The sequence below is a fragment of the Erythranthe guttata genome, chromosome 2 (assembly GCF_056151865.1).
Source record: "Erythranthe guttata isolate IM_541 chromosome 2, IM_541, whole genome shotgun sequence".
Taxonomy (NCBI): domain Eukaryota; kingdom Viridiplantae; phylum Streptophyta; class Magnoliopsida; order Lamiales; family Phrymaceae; genus Erythranthe; species Erythranthe guttata.
The window spans coordinates 15,678,018-15,690,069 of record NC_142534.1 but is presented as its reverse complement, the minus strand read 5'-3'; positions in this window follow the sequence as shown (position 1 = coordinate 15,690,069).

Below are 12,052 nucleotides of genomic sequence, written 5' to 3'. Positions count from 1 at the left end.
GAAAGTTAAAAACAAGAGCCGCTCGCTTCGTAATAGTGGGAGAAGAACTTTACAAACGAGGATTCTCATTCCCCTATCTCAAGTGCCTCGACCCAACTACAGCAAATTATGTATTTCGAGAAGTACATGAAGGTATCTGCGGAAATCATTTGAGCAGAAGAACCTTGGCTCTCAAACTATTGAGGCAAGGCTACTCTTGGCCAACAATGCACGAAGACGCAAAGAAATTAGTTCAGAGGTGTAAGTCCTGCCAAGAGCATGCCAACATCCCTCATCTGCCAGCGGCACTAATGCAACCGATTGACAGCCCCATCCCTTTCGCCCAATGGGGGATGGACTTAGTCGGACCATTCTCGCCAGCCACGGGAGGACGTAGGTTCCTCATTGTAGCCGTGGATTACTTCACCAATTGGGTGGAGACCGAGCCCTTAGCACGCATCCGAGAAGAAGAGGTCATCCAATTCCTGTGGAAGAATACTGTGTGTCGCTTTGGAATCCCACGCTCTATTATTTCAGATAATGGAACTCAATTTTGTGGCGACAAAGTGAAGAATTGGTGCCTCGGTTTAGATATCAAACAGTTATTCACATCCGTAGCCAATCCACAAGCTAACGGCCAGACGAAAGTCACAAATCGCACCATACTCCAACACATTAAGACAATGTTTGGTAGTGCCAAAGGGAAGTGGGTGGACGAATTGCCTAGCGCCCTATGGGCTTATCGAACAACCCCACGAGCGGCAACCGCCGAAGATAATGCTCGTCTTAGACTTGAAGAATTGGAGGCGTTAGATGAGAAGAGATTGGAAGCTCAGCAACAGCTTGAATGCTATCAAGCCCGCATGTCTAAAGCATTCAACAAAAAGGTCCGCCCTCGATCATTTCAAGTCGGGGATATGGTTCTCGCAGTAAGAAGGCCAATTACGCTCACCCAACGAATGGTGAACAAATTCATGTCAAAATGGGACGGCCCCTATGTAGTGAATGAAGCTTACACGGCGGCGCCTACAAGTTGGTGGACAATGATGGATTGCGAATCGGCCCCATAAATGGCAAATTCTTGAAGCGTTACTACCCTTGAAGGAACATCTACCTTCGAGGAAAAGAACATGGTGAATTGATGTTGCATGTTCTTTTGAACTACGTTATGACTTGATCCCTTTTAGAAGGGTACGTAGGCAGCTTAGACCCATATTCTAAGTTCAGTCAAACCAAAAAACAAAGTGTTCCTAAATGTTCTCTTGAACTACGTTATGACTTGATCCCTTTTAGAAGGGTACGTAGGCAGCTTAGACCCATATTCTAAGTTCAGTCAAACCAAAAAAAAAAAAAAGTGTTCCTAATTGTTCTCTTGAACTACGTTATGACTTGATCCCTTTTAGAAGGGTACGTAGGCAGCTTAGACCCATATTCTAAGTTCAGTCAAACCAAACCAAAAAAAAAATTGTTCAAAATTATTTGCTCGAGCTATGTTATAATTTGTTTAATTACGAGCATAAACGGAAGATATAGTTGTTTCGTGAAATCAGGCATGATCTCACGTTGAAACCATCTTATGCGCACAAAAAAATAATAAAAAAAAATCTGCAAGATAGAAAGATTTTTATTTTTCTTATTACGTAATCTCGAGCATAACAATGTTCGTAAAAAAAAAACCAAAAAAAAAAAAAAATCCTAGACTCAGGCGAAAGGATCTAAAGTCTTCAATTCTTCCTTGATGGCCTCCAAATGCTCCATTGAAGTCTTCACATTCTCAATCATGTCATGGCTCAACGGGGAAGTGTTCTCAATGGCAATGATCTCTTCCATGATTCCGCAAACTTCAGCATGGACACAGTTAAGAGATTCTTGTTGTCGCTTCAGTGATGAAGACAACTTCTTCTTTTGTCCTTTCAACGCATGTAGCTGCTTTTGGATGCCCTCCAATTCATTTTTTGTGGCTAGAACTTGAGCGTTTTCTTTGTTCTCTCTAGTTTGGGCACCAAGAAGACGATCTTTAACCACGTGAAGTTGTCGTGCAAGAAGTTCTTCAGGTGCTTTCTCTGACGACATAGACCTTGCTTCATCATAGGCTGCCGCATTTTCGAATAATGTTTTCACTAATCCCTCCTCGTGAGTAATGTCAAAATCACTAAAACGCTTCATTGATTGGAGCACGATTTCCACGTTATCTTGAATAGATTAAATGAACTCAACGGGGGTATTGACTATCTTGATGCGAAGATCCCCCCATAATTTTCGAAGAAACTCCTTCTCGTGAGTAAGAACGAATTTTTCGCCTTCAAATACGGAAACAGCAGCAGGACATGGCCTTTGTGCAGCGATGGCCACTTTAGATGGAGGTCTACGTGTCAATGCTTCAACCGAAAGAGTTGCCGTAATCGAGTTGGGACCTATCATTGACATGGGACTATGTTGTGACCCATCGACATCGACGACGTTGATGGCCTCATTTTCTAACTGCAAGAGAAAATATGGGCTAATATATATATAAAACAAAACAAAAAAAAAATAGTTACCTCATTAACATGAGTGTCCACTGTCTGCAAAGGGCTGATGACTGCATTGTCGATATTTCCAAGTTCTGAAGGTTGAGGATCCTTTTTCGATCGCTTCCAATGACGGTCTACATTACTACTACCACTTTTTTCCAATGGGCGAGAATTAATTTTGCTTTCTGCAAGAGGTATTATAATTAAATATAATAATAATAATAATAATAATAATAATAATAATAATAATAATAATAATAATAATAATAATAATAATAATAATAATAAATAATAATAATAATAATAATAATAATAATAATAATAATAATAATAATAATAATAATAATAATAATAATAATAATAATAATAATAATAATAATAATAATAATAATAATAATAATAATAATAATAATAAAAAAAAAACAAAAAAAATGCACGATTTGTGTGAATTAGTGAATTAAATCGTAAAAACAATTGAATGAATACACTGTACAGACTTTTTCGTTCGTTTCAATAGCTATTTACTACATAATCTCTCTCCTTTCCTTTCAAATCAATCCGCAGCAGCAGCTCCAGCAGAAGCCTTCTTGGCCGCCGCAGCAGCAGCTCCAGCAGAAGCCTTCTTGGCCGCAGGACCACCCATCCTCCAGTCCGTATGATCCTCCATCCAGGCAATGATACTTTCTTGCACCTTATCCATTCCTTTATCCATTCCTTCGTTCCTTAGCCGATTGGCCTCCAAATAGGAGGCCCGGCGGTCAACTTCTCGGTAAGTATCAAGTGAGATTTTATTATTTAAATTGATCCCGTGTAGCACGGGTGAATTACTAGTTTGGGTAAATTACACGTACACCTCTGAGATATGCTAAAATAATTTTAAAGTCCATGTGCAATGGGTAATTACAGCTATACTTTTGAAACAATTATCGGAGCCAAGATTTTATGTCCTGAGGACCGATCGACATACACTTAGACGAAAATTTATTTTAGCATAACTTGCCATAAAAAATCACGAATAACTTGCCACCATCATCATCATCATCATCATCATCATCATCATCATCATCATCATCATCATCATCATCATCATCATCATCATCATAATAATAATAATAATAATAATAATAATAATAATAATAATAATAATAATAATAATAATCATCATCATCATCATAATCATAATCATAATCATCATCATAATCATCATCATAATTAGACACGGCCACAGGCCGGTTCATACCGGTTCACGGTTCACTTTTTCCGGAACCGGCCCGTAATATGCACGGTTCGACGGGTCGGGCCGGCTCGCCGGTTCGGGCCGGTTCCAGGCCTATCCAGGGCCGGTTCCGGGTCGGCCTGGAAAATTTGAATTTTTTATTTATTTATTTATTTTTATATATTTTTTTAAATATTTGATGAATAAGTAAATTATAGGAAAAATTGGGGTGTGAGGGTATTTATAGGAAAAATTGGGGGGGGGGGGGGGGGGGGGGGGGGGGGGAATTCAAAAAAAAAGTAAATAACGGCCGGTTCACTAGCCGTTATTTGCTTTTTTTTTTGACCTTTTTTGAATTTTTTTTTATTTTTAAATCCGGGTGAACCGCCGGACCGGGCCGGCGGTTCACGGTTCACCATTTCTTAGAACCGGGCCCGTCCCGGGTAGGACGGGCCGGTTCACGGGTCCCAGCCGGTTCACCCGGTCAACGGGTCGGTTTGGGCCGTCAACGGGGCGGTTCCGGGCCCAAAACCGGCCCATGGCCATGTCTAATCATCATCATCATCATCATCATCATCATCATCATCATCATCATCATCATCATCATAATAATAATAATAATAAAATAAGAATAAAAAAAATGCAGAGCAACGCTTATAAAAATTGCAATTTGGTAATGGCGGCAGCCACTTGGCATAGTGTATGAAGGTTGATAAGACGTGAATCAATTGCTTTTATTTTAACCAACTACTCCCAATTATTTTATAAAGCGAATTCCATAAGGGATCATTTAATTGAAATTACTGTCAGAGGGTTTTATAATAACTCTGAATGAGTTCATTTCCGTTCGTGTGCGATGTGGGACGTTTTAGTGTTGTAATTTTATAAAGCCCTCTAGTTCATCCCTTATTCATCTCTTTCCAAACATAAAAAATCACGAATAACTTGCCATCTTCACTCCCAAGAATTCACCATTTCATTATTAATGGTAATGATATACCTAATTGGGCTGACCTAATGTGCCCTAAATTATCTAATAACTAGGTCCGATACACGAAAGCCCAATCACTTACAATTAGGCCCAATACACGAAAGCCCAAGCACCTTCAAAGTAAGGCTTGGGCCCAACAAAGTAAGCCCAACCCAATTAACGATATATAAATAGATGTTTTACTCATTTGTAAAGGTACGTTCTATTCATTCACAATCAAGCTAGAGTATTATTCTCTCTACCATTTCCACCATCCGTATATCTAACTTGAGCGTCGGAGGGGTTTCCGCCGGATCAACCCCCGGCTTAGTTCACGTGTGCTCATTTCGCAGGGACTTCAGGATCATTAAGTTGACAAGCTACTGATTCTCTTTGCTCTCCCAGCTCGTTTTCACACTACCCCAGGTGATCTAAACTTTAGCATCATCATTTTGGCGCCGTCTGTGGGAACGATGCAAACCAGATCACGTAGCCAACAGGATCCTCCTGAGGCGTCGGCTCGGAGAGAAAATGACACAGCTAACAACCTCCCGGTCCGTGGAGGCTCTGGCTTGCCACCTCCTCCACGTGCCGCAGATCTGCCTCGCGAGGTTCAGGTGATCCCCCCTCGGGACCCACCACTCGCCGATCCGCCACTCCGTGCTCCTCGAACGGTTCAAATAACCGAGGACGCGCTCCAACGCATGATAGCGGAAGCCTCAACTCGTGCCGCCACAGAGGCTGTGAGCCAATATATCGTCACGATGGGAGCAAACGCTCCCAATGCGATACCAGCACCAGCTCCTCGTAAAAGGAAAAGGGAAGATGACAATAGGAGGCGGGATGATCGACGTCCACCACTTCCACCTCAAGGTCAACCATCTTCTTCCCACAATCGGTTCAGTCCGCTAAACACTCGCATCACTGAAATCTTCCACGTGATAGAACAAAAAGGTTTAGCAGAGCCTCCACGTCCTATGCAGCCAAATGCAAAACGAGAAAAGTCAGATCGCTACTGTCGATTCCACAAGGATAGAGGACATACTGACCGAGGACTGTGCACAACTCAAGGTAGCCATTGAAAGATTGATCAAGCAGGGCCACTTAGGCGAGTACATCGATAAGACTCGAAACAAGCGCCGTAATGACCTCCCACACCGAGATAACAATCGAGATCAAACACAACGAAGAGAGAAGGGAAGTCATCGGCGAGGACAAGATAACAATGACAATCAACCCACCCTGGGAGTCATTAACTTTATCTCCGGAGGACCGGCGGGTGGCGATTCACAAAATGCGAGACACAAGCTCGCTCGGTTAGCACATATGAATCAAGAGCATGCCTCTTCGTCCGCCTCTATCTACCAGATACGAAGACCTGATCATAGCATAATCTTCAACTCTTCGGACCTTGAAGGTCAAGATGAATATCATGTTGATGCACTGGTGATCACAGCATCGGTCGCCAATTTCCTGGTTAAGAAGATATCGGTGGACGGTGGAAGCTCAGCCGACATAATGTATCTCCACGCTTTAAAGCAACTAGGCATAGATAATGCCCGATTTAACCCCATCTCCACGCCCCTAAAAGGATTCACTGGAAAGGGCGTGTTATCCATGGGTGAAGTGGAATTGCTTATCTCCTTAGGGGAAAACCCTTGTCGAATCACCAAGATAATCAAATTTCTCATCGTCGACAAGCCGTCCCCTTACAATGTCATCCTAGGGAGGCCAGCAATCCACACATTCAAGTCAGTGCCTTCCTCCTACCATCAAAAGTGGAAATTCCCCTCTCCTTATGGAATGGGGGAAGTATTTGGAGATCAACGTCTCGCCCGAGAATGCTATGCAAGGGCCCTACGAGAACCTTCCAAGAAGCCTAAACCATCCGGAAGGGGAGACGACACTCAAAAATCCGACAAACGAAAGTGGGTCAACACAATCATCGAGGATGATAAAGAAATCTTTATCAGTGTACCAGACGATAGCATCAAGCTAGCAGCCGTCGAAGAGCTTAAGCTCATAGAGCTCACACCCGGAGATGATTCCAAGCTCATACGAATCGGATCCGATCTAGATTCAAAGACAGAACAATAGCTAATCAACTTCCTACGACACAATGGAGATGTGTTCGCATGGAAAGCCCAAGATTTGACGGGCATTCCCCCTCAGGTAGCTCTACACCAGCTCAACGTCGACAAAAGGTTGAAGCCAGTCAAACAAAGGAAACGGACATTTGGTCCCGAACGCAACAAGCATATCAAAGCGGAGGTGGTAAAACTTCTTGGAGCAGGTCATATACGACCAGTTCAGTATCATGAATGGCTGTCGAACGTAGTACTCGTTCCCAAGCCGGGTGGCAAGTGGAGATTATGCGTAGACTTCACTGACCTCAACAAAGCTTGCCCTAAGGACCCATTCCTCTACCTAGAATCGACTAACTCATCGATTCGACATCGGGGTGCGATCTCCTGAGCTTCCTCGATGCATATCAAGGGTACAACCAGATCTTACTCGCACCAGAAGATCAAGAGAGGGCTAGTTTCGTCACTGACCAAGGCATCTACTACTATCAAGTCATGCCTTTCGGGTTAAAAAACGCGGGAGCCACTTACCAGCGTCTAGTAAACACATTGTTCGCAGACCAGATCAGTAAGAATATGGAGGTGTACATCGACGACATGCTCGTCAAAAGTGTCAAGGTCTCGGACCATTTAACTGATTTGGATCAATGTTTCGCCACCCTGCGGAAATATAAGATGAAGCTCAACCCCCTCAAATGTTCATTCGGAGTTCGGGGAGGCAAATTTTTGGGATATATGATTTCGCAGCGGGGAATCAAAGCTAATCCCGCGAAAATCGAAGCAATCACCTCCATGCCTCCACCAACTTCTATCAAGAAAGTCCAACAGCTTAACGGTTGTTTGGCGTCTTTGAATAGATTCATTTCTAGGTCATCAGACAAGGCCCTCCCCTTCTTCAATATTTTAAGGGGAGGAAAGAAATTCGAATGGGATGAAGCATGTCAAAAAGCATTCATTGAGCTGAAGTCGTATCTCGCATCCCCACCCTTGCTCACAAAACCTCAGCCCGGAGACACCCTCCTACTGTACTTAGCTACCTCAGTTGATGCCATCAGCGCAGTCCTCATCCGAGATGGAGGAAAATGTCACCAACCCATCTATTACATTAGTCGTGCCCTTCAAGGAGCCGAACAACGCTATACCAATATGGAAAAGCTCGCTCTTGCCCTCATCAACGCAACTCGGAAGCTTCGACCTTACTTCCAGTCACATCAAGTGGTGGTTCTCACCAATTATCCTCTGAAGCAGATACTAAGGAGTCCCGAGAGATCCAGACGATTAGCAAAGTGGGCGATAGAGCTAAGTGAATATGGGGTGGAATTCAAACCCCGCCTCGCTATCAAAGCGCAAGTACTGGCTGACTTTCTAGTCGAAATGACCTCAGTAGAAGAAAGCCCCTCTATACCTACTTGGTCTGTCAGCGTCGACGGATCTTCCACTGCCATAGGAGGTGGAGCGGGTATCGTCCTAACGAACCCTGACGGAGACGAGTTCGAATATGCTCAACGATTCGAATTCACAACCTCAAACAACGTCGCTGAATACGAAGCATTGATAGCAGGAATCCGCCTCGCCCTAGCAACCGGAGCACGTAAGCTCCTAATCCAAAGAGACTCTCAGCTCGTCGTTAACCAAGTACTCGGCGTTTACGAGGCGAAAGAAGACACCATGGCCAAATACTTAGCTCTCACACACACTCTATTATCCAAGTTCGAAAGCTACGAAATTAAACAAGTACCTCGCTCCAGTAACGTTCATGCGGACAAATTAGCTAGGCTTGGAAGCTCCATGGCAGGCATTGGAAGTCGAAAGGAGACGCTCCTCACTTCACCTCAGCCGGAGATACTTTCAACCAATGAAGTACAGTACAACGAGGAGGATGAACCATGTTGGTTCACTCCAATCATAAACTATCTCAAGAAGGGAGAACTCCCTGCTGATCTCACTGAAGCCCGGAAGTTAAAAATGAGAGCCGCTCGCTTCGTCATAGTGGGAGAAGAATTGTACAAACGAGGGTTCTCATTCCCCTATCGTAAGTGCCTCGACCCGATCACAACGAATTACCTACTTAGAGAAGTACATGAAGGTATCTACGAAAATCACTTGAGCGGGAGAACCTTAGCTCTCAAACTACTGAGGCAAGGCTACTACTGGCCAACGATGCATGAAGACGTAAAGAGATTAGTCCGGAGGTGTAAGCCCTGCCAAGAGCATGCCAATATCCCTCACCAGCCAGCGGCATTAATGCAACCAATTGACAGCCCCATCCCTTTCGCCCAATGGGGAATGGATTTAGTTGGACCATTCCCACCCGCCACGGGAGGGCGCAAATTCCTCATTGTAGCAGTGGATTACTTCACCAAATGGGTGGAGGCTGAACCCTTAACACGCATTCGAGAAGAAGAAGTCATCCAATTCCTATGGAAAAACATCGTGTGTCGCTTTGGGATCCCACGTGTCATTATCTAAGATAATGGAACCCAATTTTGCGGCGACAAAGTAAAAAATTGGTGTCTCGGCTTGGACATCAAACAGTTTTTCACATCCGTAGCCAATCCACAGGCTAACGGCCAGAGGGATGTCACGAATCGCACCATACTCCAACACCTTAAAACAAGGCTTGGAAGTGCCAAAGGTAAGTGGGTGTAAGAATTGCCTAACGCCCTATGAGCTTATCGCACAACCCCACGAGCAGCAACCGGAGAGTCGCCTTTTATTCTAGCTTTCGGCACAGAGGCTATCGCACCCGTTGAAATCGGCGAACCATCTTGGCGAATCACCAACTATGATCCAGAAGCTAACGAAGAAGCTATGCGGGGAAGCCTCGACCTCGTAGATGAGCTACGAGAGGTCGCGTGCATCCGACAACAGATGTATAAAACACGCATGGCCAAGGCCTATAATTCAAAGGTCCGCTCTCGATCCTTCCAAGTGGGATATTTAGTCCTCCGAAAAGCTGAAGCCTCGCGCCCCATTGGTAAGCTTGACCCAAAATGGGAAGGACCATATAAAATCACACAAGTGGTCAACAGTGGAGCATATCGATTCGAGAACCTTGATGGACATCATATACCCATAACCTGGAATATAGGAAACCTCAAAAGGTTTTACGCTTGAGGTATATATTGACATTACTTCAAATCCGTTTAAGTTATTATCCATATCCTCCTCATATAAAAGTTACTTACGAACCATTACGCCTACAGGCTTCACGATCTTCCACATCACTTGTCTCACAAAATTGTCTCTACATGCTTGGGAGGTCTCTACTCCATAACGAGGTGCGTAAACGTCTCACCCAAACTAGGGGGCTATTAATATCACCTACGTCAGCATTCCATAACCACATTTTATCACCTTCTTACAGATGGAGAATCAATTACGAGGGATGTCTACCACCTACCACTTGCCCAAAGAGAGAAGATACTCCGTACTATCTCACCAAGGGTAACACCACTTCTACTAAGTGATATCACACACACCTTCTTCGATAACCATACTAACATAATAATACCATCCCGTTTGACAGGGGTGATTAACGGAACTCACGAGTTGATTTCATATCTCGGAATGCGAGAAAGAGGAACGGTCCCCATATTGGGTACGTAACCTTGTAATACACATTACCCCTACTTCTGAAGTTACTAAATCTTCAGCACAAGTACTAAAAAAATTCTACTATACTTTTCAGGCATAGAGGCACCCGAGTCAATCGACATACCACCAATACATCAAGCACAGACGAGTACAAGAAAGACGTGGGAGAATAATAAATTATTAGAGTCACATAGAATAGTTTTCGTTATTTCAACTCATTTGCTTTTTACAAGTTTATTTCCCTTCGCCTCATGTAAGCTTGTGACAATTCACACTTTCCATCATTGAATAAATCAAGTTTTTGCTTTACTCTCTGTGCCATTACATCTATACTAATTACCCGTTATAACGAGTTCAATTCAGTACAACCCTACAAACACTTAGCGAAATTTAGATAATCCATATAGCCTGGCCAGCTGGATTGTCTAAGTCTCCTTATGTGTTTCACGAGGTGATACTTTTAAAACGTGGCCACGGACAAAATATATTTAAAGACCCAAGCGGTCCGAACAAAGGGCACGACCCTTAACAAAAACCTTGGGAGACTGATCCCCTCCTCAAGTACACACCGTACAATGCTAAATGTAAATACACATAAGCAACGCATAAAACTCTTGACAATGTCAAAATAAATATAATGAGAAATCAAACTTCAAATGTCAAACAAGGAAGAAAATTCAAACGAAATAGTAGTGGACATACCCATCTACATCAGCGATAAAAATAAAATAAGAGTATTGTAAAAAATAAAAAATAAAAAAGAGTTTAACTATCTTAGCAAACTAGCACATAAAACTAAATTCCCCCACCACGAGCGGGAGATGCCCTTGCAGTGGGATCATCATCAACCATGTCATCCACGAGCTCAGTGCCCGTCTCGTTAACATCTGCCTCATCCTCCTCTTCATAGGATATACCGGCTTCCATCCCACGAATGACCCTCTCGCTAATACCACCCGCCTCGTGAAGGTATTTGCGACAGGTACGAACTAATGGCTTATTGTTGGGCGAAAACCTACACGCAAGTGCACGTATCGTACAAGTAATAAAGTGGACAATTAAGTCCGGATATCGAACCCACAGGGAATATTTAATTATCTAATCCTAGACGCTAAATTCTACCAATTGTTATCAAGCCCACCCTACACAGTCGAAAGATGATAAATAAGCTAAATTAAACTAAAGCAATTAAAAAGACAAAAACAAGAAAGCAATTAAAACGAAGATTAATCAAAGTAGACAAGTCTAGGATTTTATTCTCCCCCCTATGTGATTATTACTCCCCCAATTCCTTCAATTATGCAAGCAATTAACCCGGATTATTAACGTGAGATGCTAAAATAATCGTAACCCGCTTCCGCGTGTATTACGATTCTAATACTCTAGATTCAATTACTATATTCCTATGCAATTAATTCTAGAACACAACATTAAGCACAAATCTCAATAATGGCTACCTAAGAGATTAACTATATTCCTATGTTAATACCACAAAGGCTCTTCTACCACAGTTCTAATTATTAACCCGATCTTCCGATTCATGCGATTAACAATAACATAAAAGTACATAAGGTGATCAAATTCATGCACTTAATAAAACAAGTAGAAGAAATAATCCGGAATTAAAACTTGCATAAAATCATAGAAAAGGGTTCATAAATCCCACATAGGGTTCCAAATAAAATCCTAGAAA